Consider the following 24,328-nt stretch of genomic DNA (forward strand, 5'->3'; position numbering starts at 1 on the left):
GCTGATGGGGGAGCGGGTGAGACCCCCATGGCTACTGCCCACCTGAGCTTACCTGAGCCAGGTGATGATGAAGGTGAGAATCTGATACTCTCTTAATTTATGAAATAAGATGTTACTAACTCTCCCCCTTACTCAGAATTTCAGACATTTGCTTATTTATAGAAGGGTATTATAAAACATCATGAATGGGGAATCATTTCTAAATTGTAAAATTAGACAGTTTGTTGTTGTTGTTCAGTCGCACAGTCATGTCCGACTCTTTGCGATCCCATGGACTGCAGCACTCCAGGCTTCCCTGTCCTTCACCATCTCCCAGAGCTTGCTCAGAGTCATGTCCATCGAGTCAGTGATTCCATCCAATCGTCTCATCCTCTGTTGTCCCCTTCTCTTGCCTTTAATCTTGCCCAGCATCAGGGTCTTTTCCAGTGAGTCAGCTCGTCAGCTCATCACCTTCATCAGGTGGCCAAAGTATTGGAGCTTCAGATTCAACATCAGTCCTTCCAGTGAATATTCATGATTGATTTCCTTTAGGGTTGACTGATTTGATCTCCTTGCAGTTCAGGGGACTCAAGAGTCTTCTCCAGCGTCACATTTCCAAAGCATCAGTTCTTTGGTGCTCAGCCTTCTTTATGGTCCAACTGTCACATCCATACATGACTACTGGAAAGACCATATCTTTGACTAGATGGATTTGTGTTGGTAATGTCTCTGCTTTTCAGTACGCTGTCTAGGTTTGTCACAGCTTTTCTTCCAAGGAGCAAGCATCTTTTAATTTTAGACAATATTTTGTTTTTAGGGGCTTCTGTGGCTTGACTTATGGGAAGGAGGCTTCTGTTGCTGCTCCTTGGTGTTTTCTCAAGCAAAATATCTTCATCCTTGTTTCTTCCCTTCTGAAGAAATTTCTTTTCAACTGGAAGAGTTCTGGAAGCAAGGGCTGCTGGGACTGAAGAAGGAGCGCATTCTAAGGCATAAACTAGAAGGACAAGGAGAGGCAGGGTGTGCTCACCTTGACCAGCTCTGTTCAGTGCAGAGGCTCAGGTGGAAGCTTGGGAGAGTGCCCAGCATGTGGTTGCTGCTGTATCAAGAAAGCCATTCAGGTTCATCTGGAGAAACTAGTTCACATAAATGCTCTGCTATTGCTTCATTACCCTTTTATAATTGGTTCTGTAAAGAGCATATTGGCTGCATTCCTAATGTTATACCCAGGATTAGCCATCAAAGATCTTTCAGTCCAGTCAGGGAGAAAGGTCACAAATACCTGAAATTTTCTATATCCTTACCAAGAAATGGCTGAGTCCCTGGCCAGCTGTTAAAAGGCTTGAGTCCAGGAGAGGGCGCTCTGGGCTGGAATTTTCTGGAGCAGAGAGAGGGCTTGAAGGAAGCTGGGTATGGCTTGATGAAAAGGATGGGAAGGTGTTTCTGCTTGGGAAGAGATAAAGCCATCCTTAGAAGTCTGGTTCACGGGAGTGTGCTAGTTGGCCAGTGAGCAGCGTCTCTTCTGAGGCCTTCTTTTCCCTTGTTTGCCTTACATACATGTTGTGGATCCTTCGAATATATCCACCTCCATGAGTTTCATCAGTGATTCCAGATCTTTCTGTGACCCATGCCCCACTCGTAAGCTCCAGACCTGCAAATCCAGCTGCCTGTGAGACATCTCCCCAAAACCCATGTCTCAAATTGAACTCAGTCTTTTCCCAAACCTATTTCTCCCACATTCCCCATCACAGTGGATAGAATCTTTATAGATTCAGTTAACAAGGCTGGAAACCTCAGCTCTCCAAGCACACCACACACACCCCCCACCTTCTGAGCTTCTCCCTCCCAGTATTCACCACACCCTGCTACCTTCCATTTCCATGTCTATCTTTCCCAATAAATCATGTGCTCCATGAAGGCAGGGTCTTCCCAGGTGGTACTAGTGGTAAAGAACCCTCATGCCAATGCAGGAGACATAAGAGATGCGTGTTTGATCCCTGGGTGGGGAAGGTCCCCTGGAGGAGGGCATGACAACCCACTCCAGTATTCTTGCCTGGAGAATCCCATGAACAGAGGAGTCTGGTGGGCTATAGTCTATGGGACTGCAAAGAATCAGACATGATTGAAGAGACTGAGCATTCATGAAGCCAGGGGCAGGGTTCACTTCTGTGATCTCTAGCTCCAGCACAATATTCAGCCTGTGACAAAAGTGCTCCATAAATACATGTAGATTCACGGTATGAATTGAACTTCCTGTTCATTCTACCTCCTAAGTATTTCTGTAGTCAGGAAAACCCTAGTTTGAAATCTAGCTTTGCTGTTTACTAGCTGGGTAACTTTAATAGATCTATTTTTTTTTTTTATTGAGTTAGTTTTAAATTTACAGATTAAGCTATTTTTAATCTCACTATGCATCAGCTTCTGAATCAGTAAAATGGACTTAAGTGTGGTGCCTACCTCATACGTTTGACATGAATTAAATGAAATAAAGCATGTAAACTAGTATATGCATAATAAATAAATTATGCATAAATAAAGCGTATAACACATTATACCATGTGTTTGACACATGGTATAGTCTTTACTGTTACAAAGGTAGGTTTGAAGCTAGACTGTGAAAGTCCCTTAAAGTACATTAAGAGGTGTGTGCTGTATCTATTAGAAGGGGAGGATCCATGAACAGGTCTAACTGTGTGGCATAAAAACAATAATCTGTGCTATCAACCCAAATTTGTGTAAAAGTCAAAACTCTACCACTTAAGAGCTGTAAGCTTTTCACAAAAGTACCTAGCCATTCTCAACCTCAGTTTTAAACCTATAAAATTAAGATAACAATACTCAGTACCAGGATTTGTTGTAAGGTTTAAATGAGATGGTATATGAAAGGTGTCTGAGACTTTTTTTTTTAAGTTGCTGTCTTTCCTCCAGTGATAAGTCCTGGGTTCCCTTGGAAAGATATCTGTAGTCCAGAGGCTTTTCTTTGGCTCAGCTTCATTTAACATTTTTGTCAGACTTGGATGAAGGCAAAAAACCTTATTTCCAAATTTGCAGATGACTCAAAGTTGGCAAAATAGCTAATACAATAGTGATGGAAAGGAGGCTCAAAATGACCTCAGCAGTCTGGAATGTTAGGCCTTCACCAAATGGGAAGTTGGGCATCTAGCAGATGGATCAAAGTAGTCAGGGACAAGGAGACCATTTATTTATTTTAAAATTTTTGTTGGAGTATAATTGACTTACAATATTATGTTAGTTTTAGGTATACAGTAAAGTGAATCAGTTATACATATATCCACTCCTTTTAGATTCTTTTCCCATATAGATCACTACAGAATATTGGGTAGAGTTCCCTGTGATATAAGTGGGTCCTTATTAGTTATTTATTTTGTATATAGTAGTGTGTATGTGTCAGTCTCAGTCTCCTAATTTATAAGGAGACCATTTAGAAGGAGATTCCACTAGTCCAGATGATGAATGGAAAGGGTCTGACCAGGGGGTGGTGTCAGTGGCTAACAGTTGGGAAAAAATTTTTAGAAAAATCACCAGAATATGACAAATAACTAGGTGGGTGTCTGGATGAAGAGAACTAGTGATAACTGGGGAGTTTCCTTTCTGAATTCCTGGGAGGAAGGAGGTGCCAGTTAATAGGAAGGAGGAAGTTAGGCAGAAGAATTGAGTTAAGGAGAGAAGGGAGGACAGGAGTCTGGTTTTGTACTTGGGGTGTTGGCTGTATCCAACAGGAAGTTGGAAAGTCAGGACTGTAGCTCGTGGGAGTGGCTGTGTCTAGAAAGAGGCATTTGGGAGTCATCCACTTAGAGGTGCTAGTTGAAGCCGTGGGTGGGAGGGGGTGGGATGGCCAAGGAGTGGCCAGTGCTATTCAGAATCATTAGCATTGTTGGCTCTGACTAGAGATAAGCAGGATAAACAAACCCATGCCCAAGTGGGAACTAGTTCTGCTGCCTTCCAGGAGTTCTTTAATGCATTAAAGCAAACTTTCACAGGATGACAAAAATCTCATATAATAATTTCAGATTTTCAAAAAGTTATTTTTCATTATACAATACATAAATATGTTCTTGGTTGTACAGAATGTGAACATTGAAGATAAAGTAGAAGCCCTTATAACCCCTCTCTAAGTCTGCTTTTTCTTTTTCAGAGGTAATCACTGCTCCTAGTTGGGTGGGTGCTGTTCAAACGTTTTGCTGTGTGTTTATACAGTTGTACATACACATAATGATATACTTTGTGTGTTTTGTTTTATATAAGGCGCTCCTAACATGTTTTGTTATTTGATTTATTTTTATCTTAAGAAAATGAAACAATATACCCTGGAATCCTTTCTAGGTAAATGTATCTAGAGCTAAGCTATAAAAACAACAAAAAACCTGTTCTCCGGGATATGAAAGTACTATATTTTATCATTCCCTTGTAGATGGAATATACCTTCTCTCCAGCTTTTGCATCTGCTTATTCTGCAAGATGCAGTGTGATCCCTGTGTTGGGAAGATCCCCTGGAGGAGGAAATGGCAACCCACTCCAGTATTCTTGCCTGGAGACTCCCATGGACGTAGGAGCCTGGTGGGCTGTAGTCCATGGGGTCACAAAGAGTCGGACATGACTGAAGTGACTTAGCGTACACACACACAGGGTGTAGGAGACTGCCCAGGAGAAACTGGGATACATCAGTAATAGTAAGCCAGGAGTTGGCAGACGACTCGGGTAATGAGAAGTACATAAAGAAGAAGACAGGCAGAATATGCCGCTTCTTCTTTTTTTTTTTTTTTGTTTTTTTTTGTTTTTTTTTGTTTTTTTTTTTCATGTTTTAAGACTATCTTTATTAATATATAACTTACATAACATTAACTTAAGGTATAAACCATAATCATTTGCTATTTGCTATATTACAAAATGGCCATCATAATAAGTCCAGTTACCATTCATCATCATACATCATTACAAATTTTTTCTCATGAGTACTTTCAAGATCCACTCTCCTAGCTACTTTCACATATGCAATGCAGTATTATTAACTATAGTCACCGTTCTGTACATTATACACCCTTGATTTATTCACTTTATAACTGGAAATTTTTACTTTTAAACCCCTTTCTTTATTTTTTTTGGTAATAACTTTGTATTCTGCATAATCTATAAAAATATGGAATCACTATTTTGTACACCTGAAACCAATATAACATTGGAAATTAACTCTACTTCAATTAAAAAGAAAGACAAATCAATTCAATAAATCACTTAAAAAGAAGGCCAAAGATATATAGACACATTACTGCTACTGCTGCTGCTAAGTCACTTCAGCCATGTCCGACTCTATGTGACCCCATAGACGGCAGCCCACCAGGCTCCCCCATCCCTGGGATTCTCCAGGCAAGAACACTGGAGTGGGTTGCCATTTCCTGACTGCAGCCTACCAGGCTCCTCCGTCCATGGGATTTTCCAGGCAAGAGTACGGGAGTGGGGTGCCATTGCCTTCTCCATAGACACATTAAGGGGTATACTAAAGGTATTTAATAAGATAAAGTAAAATCAAGTAATATAAAATGCTGCTTCTTAAGATTGCCGCTCATTGTGGTGTCTTCAGGGAAGGAGGCCTTGTTTGCTGTGGGGTTGCAGAAGGAGATGAGAGGGGCTGAACTCTTTGTCTGTGTTTCAGATGGAGACGTGGATGGATGATGGAGGTGTAATCTATCGCCCTAGTTCTTGGTGCCCTAGTTCTCCCTACCTCACCAAGGGATCAATTACTAATATGTTACAAACCTTAGGACAGGGAATTTCTGTGTCAGGCTCTGCCACCTGCTGTGTTTAACCTGGCCAGGATCCTTTCTCTGCCTCAAGCTGGAGGAGCTGGAAGTAGTGGGGAGAAAGGGAAGAGGAGGATGGATGCTAATGAGATAGGGACTTTCATCTGGATCTCCAGGTCCAAGCCAAAGTTGGAGTGATTGATTTGGGGAGGGGTGGGTTGGGTTTGAAAACATTTTTCTTCGTACAGATACCATCAAAATGAATACATAAAATTTTCAATTCTCACTGGGAGCTTCTGAAAATATATCATATACCCCAGTGAGACATTGGTATATTATTCCTTTTATTCTTTCTTTCTTTTTTATTTAGTTGGAGGATAATTGTTTTACAAAGTTGTGTTTGTTTCTGCCATACAACAATGTGAATCAGCTGTAAGTATACATATGTCTCCTCCCTCCTGGGCCTCCCACCCCTCTAGGTTGTCACTCACCAAGTTGAGCTCCTTTGTATTATATAGCAACTTCCCACTAGCTATCTGTTTTACATCAGATCAGATCAGTCACTCATTCGTGTCCGACTCTTTGCGACGCCATGAATCGCAGCACGCCAGACCTCCCTTTCCATCACCAACTCCCGGAGTTGACTGAGACTCACGTCTATTGAGTCAGTGATGCCATCCAGCCATCTCATCCTCTGTCGTCCCCTTCTCCTCTTGCCCCCAATCCCTCCCAGCATCAGAGTCTTTTCCAATGAGTCAACTCTTCGCATGAGGTGGCCAAAGGACTGGAGTTTCAGCTTTAGCATCATTCCTTCCAAAGAAATCCCAGGGCTGATCTCCTTCAGAATGGACTGGTTGGATCTCCTTGCAGTCCAAGGGACTCTCAAGAGTCTTCTCCAACACCACAGTTGAAAGGCATCAATTCTTCGGCACTCAGCCTTCTTCACAGTCCAACTCTCACATCCATACATGACGACAGGAAAAACCATAGCCTTCACTGACTGCCCTTATGCCAGATTCACTTCATTGACTTTTCAATTTTGTATCTGTGTCCGCCACTCCACTGTGATGGTCTCCATTACCTCTCTGTCCCTAGGGCTGAGCCCAGGACCTGGAATACTGCAGGCACTCAGTTCATGCTCTTTGAACCCCACTGGCTTAGGCCAGGGAATATCTTTGTAGTTTTTCTTCTAGGTTTGCCCTCCTGGCAGATTGCTTCCTTCCTAAGTAGCATCTTGTTATCTGAGTCCCACTAGACTGGGCTGCCGTCTCTGGGGTCGCACAGAGTCAGACACGACTGAAGTGACTTAGCAGCAGCAGCAGCAGTATCATCTTATTTGAGGCTCACTGAGAGGCCTCGCCTTATAATAAATTATTGGGTTGCATTCTGTTTGGATGGTTTGCCGGGTGGAGTGGCATTTTTAGATTCCAGACAAGTCTCTGTCTAGGAGGAGTGGAGAAACGAGGAGGGGTACATACTGTGCAGGGTCAGGAAGGAGGCCCCTTGAGGTGCTCAGGGCTTCATGAGCTGCTTTTCCATGCATGATAACCACATCCTATGTGGAGTCTTTCCTTTCAAAGCACCTTGGCATACCTGGTCTCATTTGATCTTTCCTACAAATCACCTTGGGAAGTAGAAGGCAACAGGTATACGCAGTGAAACAGATAAGGTGATTCATTTATTTATTCCATATAGATTTATTGAGTTCCCGTTCCCTTGCTGGGAACACAACAATGAACGAAACCAGCATGTTCCCAGCTGTCAGGAAGTTCTGGTTCTAGTCAGGCTATGCCAACAAGTGACTAGTGTACAAATAAGTAATACATAGGACTTCCAGTGACAGTATGTGCTCAATAGACAATCAGGCCAGGTAATATTACAGAAAGTGACGAGTGGGAGGGGTGAAGGGACTGCCTTAGAGCAGGTAAAGCCTTTTTGAGGAGATGACATATGAGCTGAAGTCTGAAAGGTGAGAAGGAACGGGTCAGGTGATGTGCTGAGAGTCCGAAAGTGGAGCTGGCCCTGGAGCCCCGAAGCATTTCCTTTAGCTGTTCTTTTACTGCAGGAAAGCAACCAAGGCCAACAGTCAGGACAGGAAAAAATTGTGTGTGTGTGTGTGTGTGTGTGTATACAGGAAAAATATATAAAATACATATATGTAAATACATGTATAGATATAGGTATACGTATGCATGTGTGTGCATACATATACCTATGTCTGTATCTCCTACAGCAGTTGAGAGGGTAGAATATTTTTCCTGAAAAATCCTTTCAGAGCTGGATTCACGTGAAGTTCGTGAGAGGAATGTTTAGGTGATTAGTAGTGAGGCATGTGGTGTGTAGCTGTGGGAAATAAAGGAAACGAGTCTCTGGCACCTGTCATGGATACTTACTACCACCTCACTCAGGAACAGGGGCAGTTAAGGTTGTCTAAAGAGTGGATGGTTCTGCACAGTTGGTGTGGCAACAGTTTGAGAATAAGGCTCATAGTCACTGTTCAAAAGAGCTTCCTGAATAGAATGTGGTTCTGCAGAAAGGAAGGTAGGGGGTCTTTGGCGTGATAAGCAAGACCCAGAAAGGCAGGTGAAAGGCAGGTTCAAGGAACAGGAGTTAGACCACCCTGGCTCAGGTGGATGTCAGGTTGATGAACTGGAGAGGGTAGTTTTGATCAGCTGCCCCTCAAACTTGGCTCTGTTTGGCCTAGTTTAATATCATAAAATGTCACTTAAACCTAGCAAATATGCCTTTAATAAATTTCAACTAGACCCATCAGTTTTATGGACCATCTAACTCAGGGCTTACCAAAGGATTTGGCACACGGCAGGTGTTCAGAAAATAATTTGTTAAATGAGTGAATGAATGAATCCTACCTTTTGGTTGAATCCCATGGGCAGAGGAGCCTGGCAGGCTACAGTCCATAGGGTCACAAAGAGCTGGACACAACTGAAGCAGCTTGGCACACATGCGCCTACCCTTTGGTTGACCAGCCCTTGGAAGCAAGATTGAGCAATCTGGAATTTGTTGTACTTGAAGAATAGGGCAGTGTTTACAAGTATATCAAACAGGTGAGATGACATATGATTTCAGGGGCGGACAGCCTGTGATTTCTCTAGATCTTCTCCTTTTTAAAGTAACGACCCAGAGGGATGGAATGGGGAGGGAGGAGGGATGAGGGTTCAGGATGGGGAACACATGTATACCTGTGGTGGATTCATTTTTATATTTGGCAAAACTAATACAATTATGTAAAGTTTAAAAATAAAATTAAATTAAAAAAAAAGAAAAAAAATAAAGTAAGATTTAGAATGTTAGGATAGAGATTGCTAAAGTTGATATAGATTTTATTATGTCCCAAAGTTTCTTTTAGAGAATATAATATTAAACAAGAGAAGCAGGACAAGAATGGTACAAACAGTATAATTTCAGTTCTATTAAAAAATCTATATTCATGGGGGAAAAACTGGAAAGAAGTTATAACAAAATTGGGACTCACCCAATGATCTTACCTTATCTTTTCTACTTTCTACTTACCAGACTTTTTCCAAATTTTCTACAGTTAGTGTGTGTTACTTTTATAATCATAAAAATATAATGTGTGACTTGTTAAACAGTATAGAATGTGGTAAGACATTCCTGCCAAAGCCTGCTTTGTTTTTTTAATCTCTGGCATTCATCATAAAAATCACAGCTGATATTTCAAATAATGACATTATGATAGCAAAAGTGAACTGCACCTTAGCAGATGTACTCCCACCTGTGTCACGAGACACAGTTGATCTGCCGAGGAGCCCACACCATCCAGATGCTGAGATTGGCCATATCATGGCTCCCTGCCTCTATCTGCATCCCTCTACCGTGGTCCCTCAGCCTCCCTGGGTACTTGCTTCCACCCCCATACCTGTCAGAAGCTCAGGAACGGCTGGAAGCTGGTAGCGCAGGTCAGAGCTGCCCTGCTTGCTTCTGATTGTGGACTCAGCAAACAACTCTGTAGTTTAGATTATACTGACTGCCCTGAAAAATAGCAAATGTGCCAGGGTATTGTCCTATAGACTAAACAAATTAAAAAAAAATAAAAGCAGCCGAACCCTGAAAACTTATTCACTTCATTTTTTCAATCAGGTGAAAAGTATGAATAATATTGCTTCTCCCTTTTGGATTATGACATCTCAGTGGTAAATCGAGACATTGCTTAAGTGACCTTCGAGTTTTAACAAGATTTTCTATTTGCATTTTTGACTTTACCGAAAACAAGTGCCATTAGAATGATATCAACTGTTTGAGTCAGTTGTTGGCTTGGGCCTCCACCCAGAATTTGATGTCATGGATGGGCATCTATGAGGAACAGGAATAATTTTGAAGCTTTTGACCAGAGGACCTCTGAAGACCTTGATTAGTGCTAGTGTTAAATACAATACAAATGTAAAAATGAAAATGGCCATCTTATGCACTAAATATGTGGATTTAAAATGCTTTCTATCTGCTAGGGCTTTGCATGGGAACCTCTATGAAACTGGAGAGTTACTGAGTCTGGAAAATGTTTTACTCAGTGTGATGATGAAATGTAGACTAGGTATCAGATGTGGGGGACCCAGGATGGAGGGAGAGAAGGAAACACAGCCATGAGGAATAGAGTTTGCAGGACTTGAATCATATCTTATTTTGATTAAATCGGGATCGGTTTACTGAGAGCCTGTAATGTGAGAATGTGTTAGAGTAGTAGAGGGGTTCTATTATGGTTATCTTACTCAAGAGTGAGTTCATTTTCATCACATGTATTTTTAATTCTTTGGAAAGACAATTACATTAATTGAGGAATGACATGTAGAATACCAGTTTGAAAAAACACTTAGTGAATGGGGGTACTAATGTTGCCTAACTATCGATTAATTAAAAATAGCTTGTAACATGAGCTCTAGGTACCCCATCTGAAGGGTGGCAGTAGGCTGCTTGGGGAAGCCCATTATATTTTTGATGCATTGATTGGGTAAAACAAGACCTTCAAGGAGGAGGCTCCAGGTCCTTCCCACTTTTCTCTTTTCATTGCACAGCTTCCAAAAATGTGCTGCTTTGACCTAGTATGAGAACTTTCCAACTTCAGGATGAATTGTCCAAGATGGTTCTACCGCTTTTGCTGCAGTTAGCCTTAGTGAAGGCAGAGTAGTCTCCAGGTGCCAGCCAACCCATGACCTTCCATCTCTCTCCAAAATGAGACTCCTCCCTCTCTCCTCCACCTTCTCCCTGGCCTCACTTCCCTGGACAGAGTCCTCTTTTAAAGACTGTGACATTCTCTAGGAAGGCTTCACTCATGACTGGAATTCATACTGGTTTCTGTCGTCTCTGTCTTCATTTTTTATCTATTGCACAATTAGTACACACTATTGAGTGATTCTCCCACTTTTTAACTGGCTAGACTATACTATTCAATGTTCTATGATAATAGCTCGTATCTAAGTTTTCCCCTTATGACTCTGTAGTAATAAATGACCTCCCTGTAGGCAGAGGTTGTACCTGGAGAACTCTCATTTGACAAATAACACATGATCCAGGGTGCATTATGTCTAATATCTCCATATTTCTGGAACAGCAACAAGGAGAGAAGGGGTGATTTGCAAGCTGATTAGAGCCACCAGGGAAGCCCCAATACAGAGGTATTTCAACTTAAATATTATCTCTGAGGATATCAGGTATTGCTTTAGGCAAAGATTTTAAATCTCAATAAATAGTTACGAAGTGGCAAAAAGAGATTTTATATATATATATATATATATGTATGTATATATCCTGTCTACACAGAGATGTGTATATACATATACCTGCTGCTGCTAAGTCACTTCAGTCGTGTCCGACTCTGGGTGACCCCATAGACGGCAGCCCACCAGGCTCCCCCGTCTCTGGGATTCTCCAGGCAAGAACACTGGAGTGGGTTGCCATTTCCTTCTCCAATGCATAAAAGTGAAAGTGAAGTCACTCAGTAGTGTCTGATTCCTAGCGACCCCATGGACTGCAGCCTACCAGGATCCTCCGTCCATGGAATTTGCCAGGCAAGAGTACTGAGGTGGGGTGCCATCATCTTCTCCGATACATATACCTACATGTATTCATATGTATGTGGAAAGAGACAGAGATAAGCACTAGCAGTATTTAGCTACATCATGTTTATGGATTAGACGCCTCAGTATGGTCAGGATGCTATTTTTCTCCAAATTGACTAAAACCGATCCCAAATAAAGTCCTTGCAGATTGATGATATTCTTGAGGATTGGGGTAAGTTTGGGTTTACCACACTAAATAATGTAGCTCTCTGTTCCTTCTCAATTGACGTGGATGAGAATAGTGTTTGGGGAAGATTTTTCTAAAAATTATATGGGATGGATTGAAAGAGCTTAGAATTTGGGAGACTGGAAGCTCTTAAGTAATCCAGGTCCTAATGGGCAAGGATTAGGCTCAAGGAGCCGTGGAAGGGAAAGAGAGGCAGATACCTATTGAGACCAAATGTTTGTCTAGGTATGTGTCAGGAATGTGGCATATACCTAGTGTATCTATAAGATTCCTTAAGATTGAAGATACAAGGTCTTTGTTTTTCAGAAGTTCTCCATCTACACGGGGGTCCTAAATTATTAATAACTTCAATATATTGTGTGCCATGATATTCTGTGATGGCAAAATGTGGGAAGAACCACAGGAAACACAGATGAGAGCAGTTAATACTGACAGGTGAGCATCAGTGAGGGCTACAGAGAGGAAATGCTATGTAAGCTGAGTGACGGAGTCTTATTTAAGTTAGAAGGCAGTGGGAAGGGAAATCCAAGTGGTATTAAGTGCAAGTCTGATTCAACAAATGGCAAAAAGGCCAGTGTGACAAGATATCTTTTCTTTGAGGGTATTGGTCAGAGATGAAGTTAGAAAAAAATCAAATGAGACTAAATCACAGAGGGTTAAATGCCATCTTCTGCTGTCCGCTTTTCTCTCTTCTCATCATCTTACCAAAAACATGAATCTTTTTGTGCATGCATCTTGTGAGTGTCTATACCATAATCCTATCCGCCTCCACTCTTGATTTTAAGTTACATTCTACTATGTCTAATATCTCCATATTTCTGGGACAGCAACAAGGAGAGAAGGGGTGATTTGCAAGCTGATTGGGGAATGTGTTTTTCAGTGATGTTTTCCTTTCCTTGTGAGTTTTATAATTAAAAATTAACCTGTATGGACAAACTTGTTTTATGATCTTGTATGTTACTGTATTGTCAGCGTTATCAGGATATTCATTCGGAATTACTTATTTGGGTAACTTTCTCATATACTTATCAGTAGATTCCTGATGTCTAATATACATAGAGTATAAAGATTAAGATCTCTTTGGGTTTCTGAGTCATGAGTCTAGAAGCAGACTCTGAAACTTTTCTAATAGAGTAGAAGTCACAAAGGGTTATATCTTTTGGGTCTTGGGAAAGGATCTAGATGTGCCTTTGGGGAGTGTTTTTGAATCTTTGTTTCTTTGCGAATTATGGAATTTCTCTCATCAAAGTTCAGAGAAAGGAGGTCAGGGGGAGGTGGAACAGCAGACATTCGGTGGAGAAGAACGACTCCACTGAAGACTGACTCATATTGTGCCGAGTTTGAGTGTGATTGTGTGCATACACCTACAACTGTGCACTCTATGTGCCTGTGGTAGGAAGAAGGGGAGGAGAGGGTTGTGCAGACATAATATTTTCTTTAATCTCTTTGCAGAGTGGACTTTGGAGAAGGGCAAGCCTAGGTAAACAAAGTGGCATAGTTGTTTGTCTGTCATACACATGATACTCAAAAAGACTCTATAAAATCCTTTCTTTAAATTAAGAAGCAAATAGAATTATTCGGTTACCAACTTTGATGGTTGCCCTAGTGTTTCTTTTCCATGATGGTGAAATTCCTGAGCAGTTTTCACTTTCTGTGATTAGTTGAAATGTTCTCCTACAAGCTTCAAATGAATTCATGGTTATGCATTGTATTTTCTTTATCTTTCTTTACACTGCTCATCCTATGTGAATATGGGTAAAGTGGTTGCTATCTCTTTGTAAAGTTCCACCCCAGACCCCCCTCCAGCAGAACTTTACTGATCCCCTGGTCCTTGGCCATCTTGCTTTCTTGACTCTACAGAATATAATCGGTACTTAATAAATAATTGAGAGCTGTCTGATAGATTAGTTTTTGTTGTTGCTGTTAAGTCCCACCTCCTTCTAACACCTAGAGTTAGAAAAGACAGTATGCTTGTATTTCGTATTTTTCTAATTTTACTATTCTTTATGATACAAAGACTCTGATGCTGGGAGAGATTGGGGGCAGGAGGAAAAGGGGACGACAGAGGATGAGATGGCTGGATGGCATCACCGACTCGATGGACGTGAGTCTGAGTGAACTCTGGGAGTTGGTGATGGACAGGGAGGCCTGGCGTGCTGCGATTCATGGGGTCACAAAGAGTCGGACATGACTGAGCGACTGAACTGAACTGAACTGATGATACAAAGCACCCCTTCTGGTTTAAGAGCATAAAATTGGAAACATCATAGAAATTAGGGAATATAACTTTCCCTCCAGTTCAGGAATTTTCTATATAGCTTTCTTGTTACATTAGTCTGTTCTCTTAGATAGGTCATTCAAGTACTTTGAGCCTTATTCATAGAATGAACGTGCCAATAGTACTCACCTTTGTTAGCAACATATCTGGATGCAGTGACAGAAAACCTAAAATAGTGGTGACTTAAGGAGGATAGCATATTATTTTCCTCTCTCCCAAATCCAGGAACAGGCACAGTGGCTTCTGTCTTACTTCCTTGCTATGCACAGCGTCTAGTTTCATGTTCGCCTTGCAGTCTGATACGGCTGCTCCAGCTCCAGCCATCATTGCCAGCAGAAAGGAGAAAGAGGAGAAAGGAAAGGGCATACTCTCTCTCTTCAAGGACACTGTCCACAAGTAGCAAACCATTCTGCTTGTATCTAATTAGCACTAAGTTATATTGCTACATGTAGCTATAAGGGAGGCTGATAAAGAGATGGCCTTGTACTTGGCTGAAATTGAGAGTTCATATTACTGAGGGATATGGAACAGATCTGGGGGACAATTAGCAGTCTCTGCCACCCTACTGATAATTTTATGAGATAAAAAATGATGAAATGAGATAATATGTACAATGTGCTTAGAACATGCCTGACATATAATATGTGCTCAGCTAATATGTAAGTATTAGCCATTGCTTTTATGGATAAACATTATAGGCAGTCACTTATTCACTGTATTATTTGTTCAACAGACATTGAACACCTACTGTGCTGAATACTATACCTCTCCTGTTTAAATCCTTCTATCAACAATCTGCAGGAGACTACTGTCCAAGATAGCTTATTTTTTATGGAATAACTCTAAAAGTCCCATAACTTATTTATCAAAGTAAGTCAAAGCATGCTTCCCAAATAATTCAGTCTTACCCTTTGAAACTATAGAACAAGACTATTTCCTCCACTCAGTTCGTCAAACATATGAAGGTGGCTAATAAGCCTCACATTTAGTTTTCTGACCCTAAGCAGGCATTTTTATTAGCTCATTTATTTAGTATGTGGTTTGGCAAACTTTTTCTGTAAAGGGCTAGTTGATAACTATTTCTGGTTTTTCAGGTCACATGTTCTCTGTCACAGTTTCTCAACTCTACCGTCCTAATGGGAAAGCAGCCCTGGACGTTTTATAAGTGAATGGCTATGGCTGTGTTCCTATAAAATTTGTTGTTGTTTAGTTTCTCAGTTGTGTCCAACCCTTGCAACCCTATGGACTGTAGCTCACTAGGCTCCCCTGTCCATGGGATTTCCCAGGCAAGAATATTGGAGTGGGTTGGCATTTCCTCCTCCAGGGTATCTTCCAGACCCAGGGATCAAACCCATATTCCTGTGTCTCCTGTGTTGGCAGGTGGATTCTTTATCTTTGAACCACTGGGGAAGGAAGTTTCTAACACCAATGCAATATACTAACGCATGTATATGGAATTTAGAAAGATGGTAATGATAACTCTGTATGCGAGACAGCAAAAGAGACACAGATATATAGAACAGTCTTTTGGACTCTGTGGGGGGCGGGTGATTTGGGAGAATGGCATTGAAACATGTATAATATCATATAAGAAACAAATCGCCAGTCCAGGTTCGATGCAGGATACAGGATGCTTGGGGCTGGTGCACTGGGGTGACCCAGAGGGATGGTATGGGGAGGGAGGTGGGAGGGGGGTTCAGAATTGGGAACATGTGTACACCCATGGCGGATTCATGTTGATGTATGGCAAAACCAATACAATATTGTAAAGTAATTAGCTTCTAATTAAAATAAATAAATTTAAATTAAAAAAAAGAAAAAAACAGATAACAGGCCAGATTTTGGCCTCATGCTGTGGTTTGCCAGCCCTGTGATTTAGCCTATGCTGCTACTACTGCTGCTAAGTTGCTTCAGTCCATAGAAACTTATAAATAAGGTTATTTGTGACTGATATTCTTCTCTGAAGCTGAAAACTTTCTTTGTGTCACTCCTGATTTTTCTTATACATTTCATTTCTTTTTCTTATTACTTTGGTTAAGATTTTCAGCACCCCTTGCATCTCCATAGCCTTACTTACTGGCCAATCATTTCCCTAGATATGTTATCCATCATTTCTAGCTTGGACATTTCTTGCTCTTTGACAAATCTTCTTTTGTTCTACCACACATTGTTTGACCTCCCCCAGGCTGACTCTTCTCTAGTCATCGCACAAATCTGTCCATATTAAGAAAATAAGAATCCTTTTTCCATCCCTTTCTTCTTCAAACCTGTTAGACTTTGATTTTCCTTTGGTGGTGCTTCAGCTTTCCGTCACTGAACAGTCTAATACTAACTATAACCTAATCCAACTTCCCTTAAAGACAATTTAGAGGAGGCAGGTAGAAAATTAACATTTACTGATGGACCAGGCACTGCTGACAGTTACAATATGTGTGTTTCATTTCAGTGTTATAGACATGGTAAGTACAATTTGAGATTGGTCATATAACCAGCTGTTGTCATGCAGCTGAAATACAAGGAGTCAATCCCAGTTACAGAATAGAAATTCACATCTGACTGGACTGGGGGACGTAAGTGTGTGCATCTGGCAAAAGTAATTCAAAACCATTCACAAATACAGCAGAGTTGCTATACTTTGGTTGTCCTTTCTCATCAAGACATTTGTGAAGCAGAGAATAACAAACATTTGTGCTGAACTTTTGGTTTTGAGAACATTTACTTCATAATTTTATGGAGTAGGTGATTTTATTTCAGTTTTGCAGGAAAGGAAATCAGACCACAAAATGATTAAAATGTTTGCTGGAATTGCCAGCCACCAATGCCTTACTGCTTCTAGGAGAGTCCACAGTTGCTCTTCTCAGAAAAGTTCATCGCACCTCTTTTCTAGCTAACTCCTTATTGTCTTTCAGACCTCAGCTCAGTCATCATCTTCTCCAGGAAACACTTTCTGCAGTCACCTCCACCTTGTGCCCACCGTCTGATTTAGATGCCCTTTCTACATCTTAAACAAGATCATCACCCTCTTTGCACTGAACCTGAACTGATGATGTGTTAGCTTGTAAGGAAATCAAGGGCACGTCCCTGCCTCATTTAACTTTGTACTCAATAAATAAATATTTGTCAAGTAAAGGAATGCCCTGAGATGCTGCCAAGTCAGTGCTGCAGGGAGTCATTTCCTTGTGATGTTTCTCTGTTCTGATTATACCTGGAGGCAAAACAGAAACCTCAACCTTCCAGAGACAAACAAAAGAGGATCCTCCCAGAAGCCACTGATCTCTGCAGCCAGAGAACATCAGAAACTCAAATCTAGGGGGTTTTGGACTAGAAAGCAAAGAAAGCAGTTTAACTGTGGTGAAGAGCACAGTTCTAGAGTCAGGCTTCTTAGATTTGAATCCTGACTTCACCATTTTCCAGCTGTGTGATCTTTGGCAAGTGACTTAGCTTTTCTATGCTTGGGTTTTTGTCAAACGTGGATAATGATGGAACTTCAGTATATTAGTTATCTATGGCTGTGCAACAAATTACCCCCAAGCTGTGTGCCTCATAACAATAAACCTTTATTATCTCACAGTTTCTGTGGGTCAGGAATTTGGAAGGGGCTCAGGTGAGTGCTTCTGGCTCAGGGTTGCTCATTAGGTGACAGTCAAGATGTCAACTGAGGTTCCTGTCATACGGAACCTTGACTGAGGCTGGAGGATCACCTTCAAAGATGGCTCACTCAAGTAGCTTGTGGCAGGAGGCCATAGTTCTTCCCACCAGCAACTCTCTCATTATGGGATAATAATTGATTTCCCCCAAAGAAAGCAAGAGAGGAAGCCCCAAGGAGAAACTCCAGTGACTTTTATGACCTATTTTCAGAACATACACTGTTACTTCCACCACATTCTCTATGCTAGAAGGAAGTCACTAAGTGTGGCCCACATTCGAGGAAAGGGGAATTAGGCTCCACCTTTTGAAAGGAGTATCATAGAATTTGTGGACATATTTTAAAACCACACACTATCTTATAGAGTTGAGTGAGAATTCCATGAGATAAGAATTGCAAAGTGCTTAATAGGACTTAAGCAGCATCTACCTTGAATTACCTGCCTCATGGATTAGAAAGGACAAATGAACTGTCAGTCTGAAGGCTTTGACTTGAAAAATTACTCTATAAAATGGAGCAAAGATATCAGAATTAAGCTGATGCCATTAGCAATTAAAGTATTCAGTATAGTTCTTGGCTTGAAAAGTTGTTCATGTTTTGAATTTTAAAAAGCGAGTAAAAACAGCATGTACAGTGTGATCTGGTATTTGTCTGATTATATACTTATATCTCTCTGTGATGATACATAGGGAGATATGTATGCATTCTAGAATGAAGTTCCTCATAGTATTAATCATGGTTATCTCTGGGTGGTAGAATTTGTGTTAAGGTAAACAAAAAATTGTGTTTTTATGCATTGTTTGAATTGTTTTACACTGAGCATAAATCTACAAAAATAAGGGAGGCATTTTCCAAAGAAAATAAAAAAGAAACTAAGCTGGAAAGAAGACATGAAAGGTGGAAAGGTTTAGCCTGTTGAGCCAGAATGTTGCTTCTCTAAGTGGACTAGTTTATTCCCTGTGGTGGATCTGATTGATAGGCTATCCTCTGATCCTTCAAGTCTGTTCTGAAGACTTGTATTTGCTGGGAGCAGGTGAGAGTTTGTGGCTGTGTTTTGCTTGAGGGGACATATATTAAGAGAAGAAGGGAAAAGCGCGGAGAAGCAAGGAGAAGAGGGACATCTGTGTGGCAAAGAGCAAAGACAGACCAAACCTGGTGTTGACACCAGAGCCTGAATGCTCATTAGTAGCTTTGGGAAGAACAACTTTACCCATAAAAGAGCGATATACTTGTGATGGGCACTCTGTCAGCCCAGAGGGCCTTGAATATCTTCTATAATTGCACTTGCCGCATTGAACTGAAATCTGTTCAATTCTCCTTCCCTCTTAACAGACTTGCAAGCAGGTCCTGGCTATCTAGCTCCCAACATATAGCAGGGTTTAATAATCTGAAGAATAAAATAGCTTAAATTAATTTTAAAAATAATGTCATTCACCATTGAAAATGTTTATGTCTCCTAACATTCAACTGAGTAATTTATTCAAATGAAAGAGGGAGTTAAAATGTGTATATTTTAATGGGAAAAATTGCAGAAACTACCCAAAGATGCTTTTTGAAAGGTTGAAATCTATCATTTGTTTCCCATTAGTCACATCTGTTCTTTGTTCACCTTTTCCTTTTTTCTGCCTTTTTTTTTCTTTAGTTACTTGAAAAAAAAAATTTAAGATTCTAATGTTTTTACTTTCTGTATTTTTGGTTAAAGTGATTGCATTGGGGCTTATAGTATACATCTTAAGCTTATGACAACCTGACTTTAAGTAATATTACTGGGCTTCCCTGATAGCTCAGTTGGTAAAGAATCCGCCTGCAGTGCAGGAGACCCTGGTTCAATTCTTGGGTCAGGAAGATCCCCTGGAGAAGGGATAGGCTACCCTCTCTAGTATTCTTGGGCTTACCTTGTGGCTCAGCTGGTAAAGAATCTGCCTGCAATGTGGGAGACCTGGGTTCCATCTCTGTGTTGGAAAGATCCCCTGGAGAAGGGAAAGGCTACCCATTCCAGTATTCTGGCCTAGAGAATTCCTTGGACTGTATAGCCCATGGGATCACAAAGAGCTGGACACGACTTTTACTTCACTTCACCCAAATTCATGTAGAAAATAGTCTTATATTAATATATTTCCATTTCTTCTCTTTTGACCTTTGTGCTGTTATTGTCATATATTTTAACTCTAAATTTGTTAGTAACTGTATAGTCATTGTTATTACTTTTGCTTTAAATGGTCAATTCAGTTCAGTTCAGTTCAGTCGCCCAGTCGTGTCCGACTCTTTGTGACCCCATGAATCGCAGCATGCCAGGCCTTCCTGTCCATCACCATCTCCTGGAGCTCACTTAAACTCATGTCCATCGAGTCGGTGATGCCATCCAGCCATCGCATCCTCTGTCATCCCCTTCTCCTCCTGCCCCCAACCCCTCCCAGCATCAGAGTCTTTTCCAATGAGTCAACTCTTCGCATGGGGTGGCCAAAGTATTGGAGTTTCAGCTTCAGCATCAGTCCTTCCAATGAACACCCAGGACTGATTTCCTTTAGGATGGACTAGTTGGATCTCCTTGCAGTCCAAGGGACATTCAAGAGTCTTCTCCAACACCACAGTTCAAAAGCATCAATTAATCGGTGCTCAGCTTCTTTACAGTCCAACTCACACATCCATACGTGACCACTGGAACAACCATAGCCTTGACTAGATTAACCTTTGTTGACAAAGTAATATCCCTGCTTTTCAATATGCTGTCTAGTTTGGTAATAACTTTCCTTCCAAGGAGTAAGCGTCTTTTAATTTCATGGCTGCAGTCACCATCTGCAGTGATTTTGGAGCCCAGAAAAATAAAGTCTGACACTGTTTCCACTGTTTCCCCGTCTATCTGCCATGAAGTGATGAGACCAGATGCCATGATCTTCGTTTTCTGAATGTTGAGCTTTAAGCCAACTTTTTCCCTCTCCTCTTTCACTTTCATCAAGAGGCTTTTTAGTTCCTCTTCACTTCCTGCTGCAAGGGTGGTGTCATCTGCATATCTGAGGTTATTTATATTTCTCCCAGCAATCTTGATTCCAGCTTGTGCTTCTTCTAGCCCAGTGTTTCTCATGATGTACTCTGCATATAAGTTAAATAACCAGGGTGACAATAGACAGCCTTGACATACTCCTTTTCCTATTTGGAACCAGTCTGTTGTTCCATGTCCAGTTCTAACTGTTGCTTCCTGACTTGCATACAGGTTTCTCAAGAGGCAGGTCAGGTGGTCTGGTATTCCCATCTCTTTCAGAATTGTCCACAGTTTATTGTGATCCACACAGTCAAAGGCTTTGGCATAGTCGATAAAGCAGAAATAGATGTTTTTCCGAGAGCTCTCTTGCTTTTTCAATAATCCAGCAGATGTTGGCAATTTGATCTCTGGTTCCTCTACCTTTTCTAAAACCAACTTGAACATCTGGAATTTCACAGTTCACATACTGCTGAAGCCTGGCTTGGAGAATTTTTAGCATTACTTTACTAGCGTGTTAGATGAGTGCAATTGTGTGGTGGTTTGAGCATTCTTTGGCATTGCCTTTCTTTGGGATTGGAATGAAAACTGACCTTTTCCAGTCCTGTGGCCACTGCTGAGTTCTCCAAATTTGCTGGCATACTGAGTTCAGCACTTTCACAGCATCATCTTTCAGGATTTGAAATAGCTCAACTGGAATTCCATCACCTCCACTAGCTTTGTTTGTAGTGATGCTTTCTAAGGCCCACTTTCACATTCCAGGATGTCTGGCTCTAGGTGAGTGATCACACCATTGTGATTATCTTGGTCATGAAGATCTTTTTTGTACAGTTCTTCTGTGTATTCTTACCACCTCTTCTTAATATCTTCTGCTTCTGTTAGGTCCATACCATTTCTGTCCTCTATAGAGCCCATCTTTGCATGAAATGTTCCCTTGGTATCTCTAATTTTCTTGAAGAGATCTCTAGTCTTTCCCATTCTGTTGTTTTCCTCTATTTCTTTGCACTGATCGCTGAGGAAGGCTTTCTGATCTCTCCTTGCTGTTCTTTGGAACTCTGCATTCAGATGCTTATGTCTTTCCTTTTCTCCTTTGCTTTTCATTTCTCTTCTTTTCACAGCTATTTGTAAGGCTCCTCGGACAGCCATTTTGCTTTTTTGCATTTCTTTTCCATGGGGATGGTCTTAATCCCTTCTCCTGTACAATGTCATGAACCTCTGTCCATAGTTCATCAGGTACTCTATCTATCAGATCTAGTCCCTTAAATCTATTTCTCACTTCCACTGTATAATCATAAAGGATTTGATTTAGGTCATAGCTGAATGGTCTAGTGGTTTTCCCTACTTTCTTCAATTTAAGTCTGAATTTGGCAATAAGGAGTTCATGGTCTGAGCCACAGTCATCTCCCAGTCTTGTTTTTGCTGACTGTATAGAGCTTCTCCATCTTTGGCTGCAAAGAATATAATCAATCTGATTTAGATGTTAACCATCTGGTGATGTCCATGTGTAGAGTCTTCTCTTGTGTTGTTGGAAGAGGGTGTTTGCTATGACTAGTGTGTTCTCTTGGCAAAACTCTATTAGCCTTTGCCCTGCTTCATTCCGTACTCCAAGGCCAAATTTGCCTGTTACTCCAGGTGTTTCTTGACTTCGTAGTTTTGCATTCCAGTCCCCTATAATGAAAAGGACATCTTTTTTGGGTGTTAGTTCTAAAAGATCTTGTAGGTCTTCATAGAACCGTTCAACTTCAGCTTCTTTAGCATTACTGGTTGGGGCATAGGCTTGGATTACCATGATATTGAATGGATTGCCTTGGAAACGAACAGAGATCATCCTTTCATTTTTGAGGTTGCATCCAAGTACTGCATTTCGGACTCTTTTGTTGACCATGATGGCCACTCCATTTCTTCTGAGGGATTCCTGCCTGCAGTAGTAGATATAATGGTCATCTGAGTTAAATTCACCCATTCCAGTCCATTTTAGTTTGCTGATTCCTAGAATGTCGATGTTCACTCTTGCCATTTCCTGTTTGACCACTTCCAATTTGCCTTGATTCATGGACCTGACCTTCCAGGTTCCTATGCAATATTGCTCTTTACAGTATCATACCTTTCTTCTATCACCAGTCACATCCACAGCTGGCTATTGTTTTTGCTTTGGCTCTAATCCTTCATTCTTTCTGGGGTTATTTCTCCACTGATCTCCAGTAGCATATTGGGCACATACTGACTTGGGGGGTTCCTCTTTAAGTGTCCTATCATTTTGCCTTTTCATACTGTTCATGGGGTTCTCAAGGCAAGAAAACTGAAGTGGTTTGCCATTCCCTTCTCCAGTGGACCACATTCTCAATTAGTTATTTAAAATGTAAGAAAAATTGTATTTATCTATATATTTAACATTTTTCATACTCTGTTTCTTTTTGTAGATCCAGATTTCTATCTAGCATATTTCTTCTACCTAAAGGACTTTCTTTACCATTTCTTATTTTAGTGAGCCTTTTCTTTTTCGACTGCATGGCTTGTGGGATCTTAGTTTCCCAACCAGGGATTGAACCCATGCCCCTGCAGTGGAAAGATGGAGTCCTAATCACTGGACCTTCAGGAAAGTCCCTCTTTATCTTTGTTATATGTAAGTTTACTCTTGATGAATTCTTTAAGCTTTTGTATGTCTAAAAGTCTTTATTTCATTTTGTTTTCAAAAAATATTTTTGTTGGGTATAGAATTCTAATTTGGCAGTATATATATATATATATATATATGTGTGTGTGTGTGTGTGTATATATATATATACGCTAGCAGGCTTCTCATTTGGAACAAGGCAAGCCAGAATAGTTTATTAAAAAATAAAAAATAGTTTATTAAAAAAACAAACTTAAAAAAAAAATATATATATATATATATGAAGGAAATGGCAACCCACTCCAGTATTCTAGCCTGGAGAATCCTGTGGACAGAGGAGCCTGGTGGGGTGCTATCTATCGGGTCACATAGAGTCAGAAATGACTGAAGTGACTTAGCATGCATTGCATGCATTGTAGAAAGAAATGGCAACCCACTCCAATATTTTTGCTTGGAGAATCCCAGGGACAGAGGAGCCTGGTGGGCTGCTGTCTGTGGGGTTGCACAGAGTCGGACATGACTGAAGTGGCTTAGCAGCAGCATATATATATATATATATATATTTTTTTAAAGTTTGTTTTTTTAATAAACTATTTTTTATTTTTTAATAAACTATTCTGGCTTGCCTTGTTCCAAATGAGAAGCCTGCTAGCGTCCCTATGTTTTCTCCACTCTACTTTATGTGTCTTCCTTCTCTAATTTCCTTGGCTTTATTGAAGTCTCAACTTCTTCTTTTTAAATTAGACACACTGTTTGGTTTCATCTGAGTCCCTCCTCCTCCCCAGTAGCCTAAAAACTC

General features: G+C 40.8%; 1 protein-coding gene across 2 annotated transcripts in view; it reads left to right on the forward strand.

Moving 5' to 3' along the window:
• PLCE1 (phospholipase C epsilon 1) overlaps positions 1-24,328 on the forward strand; it is a 369,385-nt gene that overhangs the window by 16,069 nt on the left and 328,988 nt on the right. The window lies entirely within an intron of this gene.

Source organism: Bubalus kerabau, chromosome 22 (assembly GCF_029407905.1).
Source record: "Bubalus kerabau isolate K-KA32 ecotype Philippines breed swamp buffalo chromosome 22, PCC_UOA_SB_1v2, whole genome shotgun sequence".
Lineage (NCBI taxonomy): Eukaryota > Metazoa > Chordata > Mammalia > Artiodactyla > Bovidae > Bubalus > Bubalus kerabau.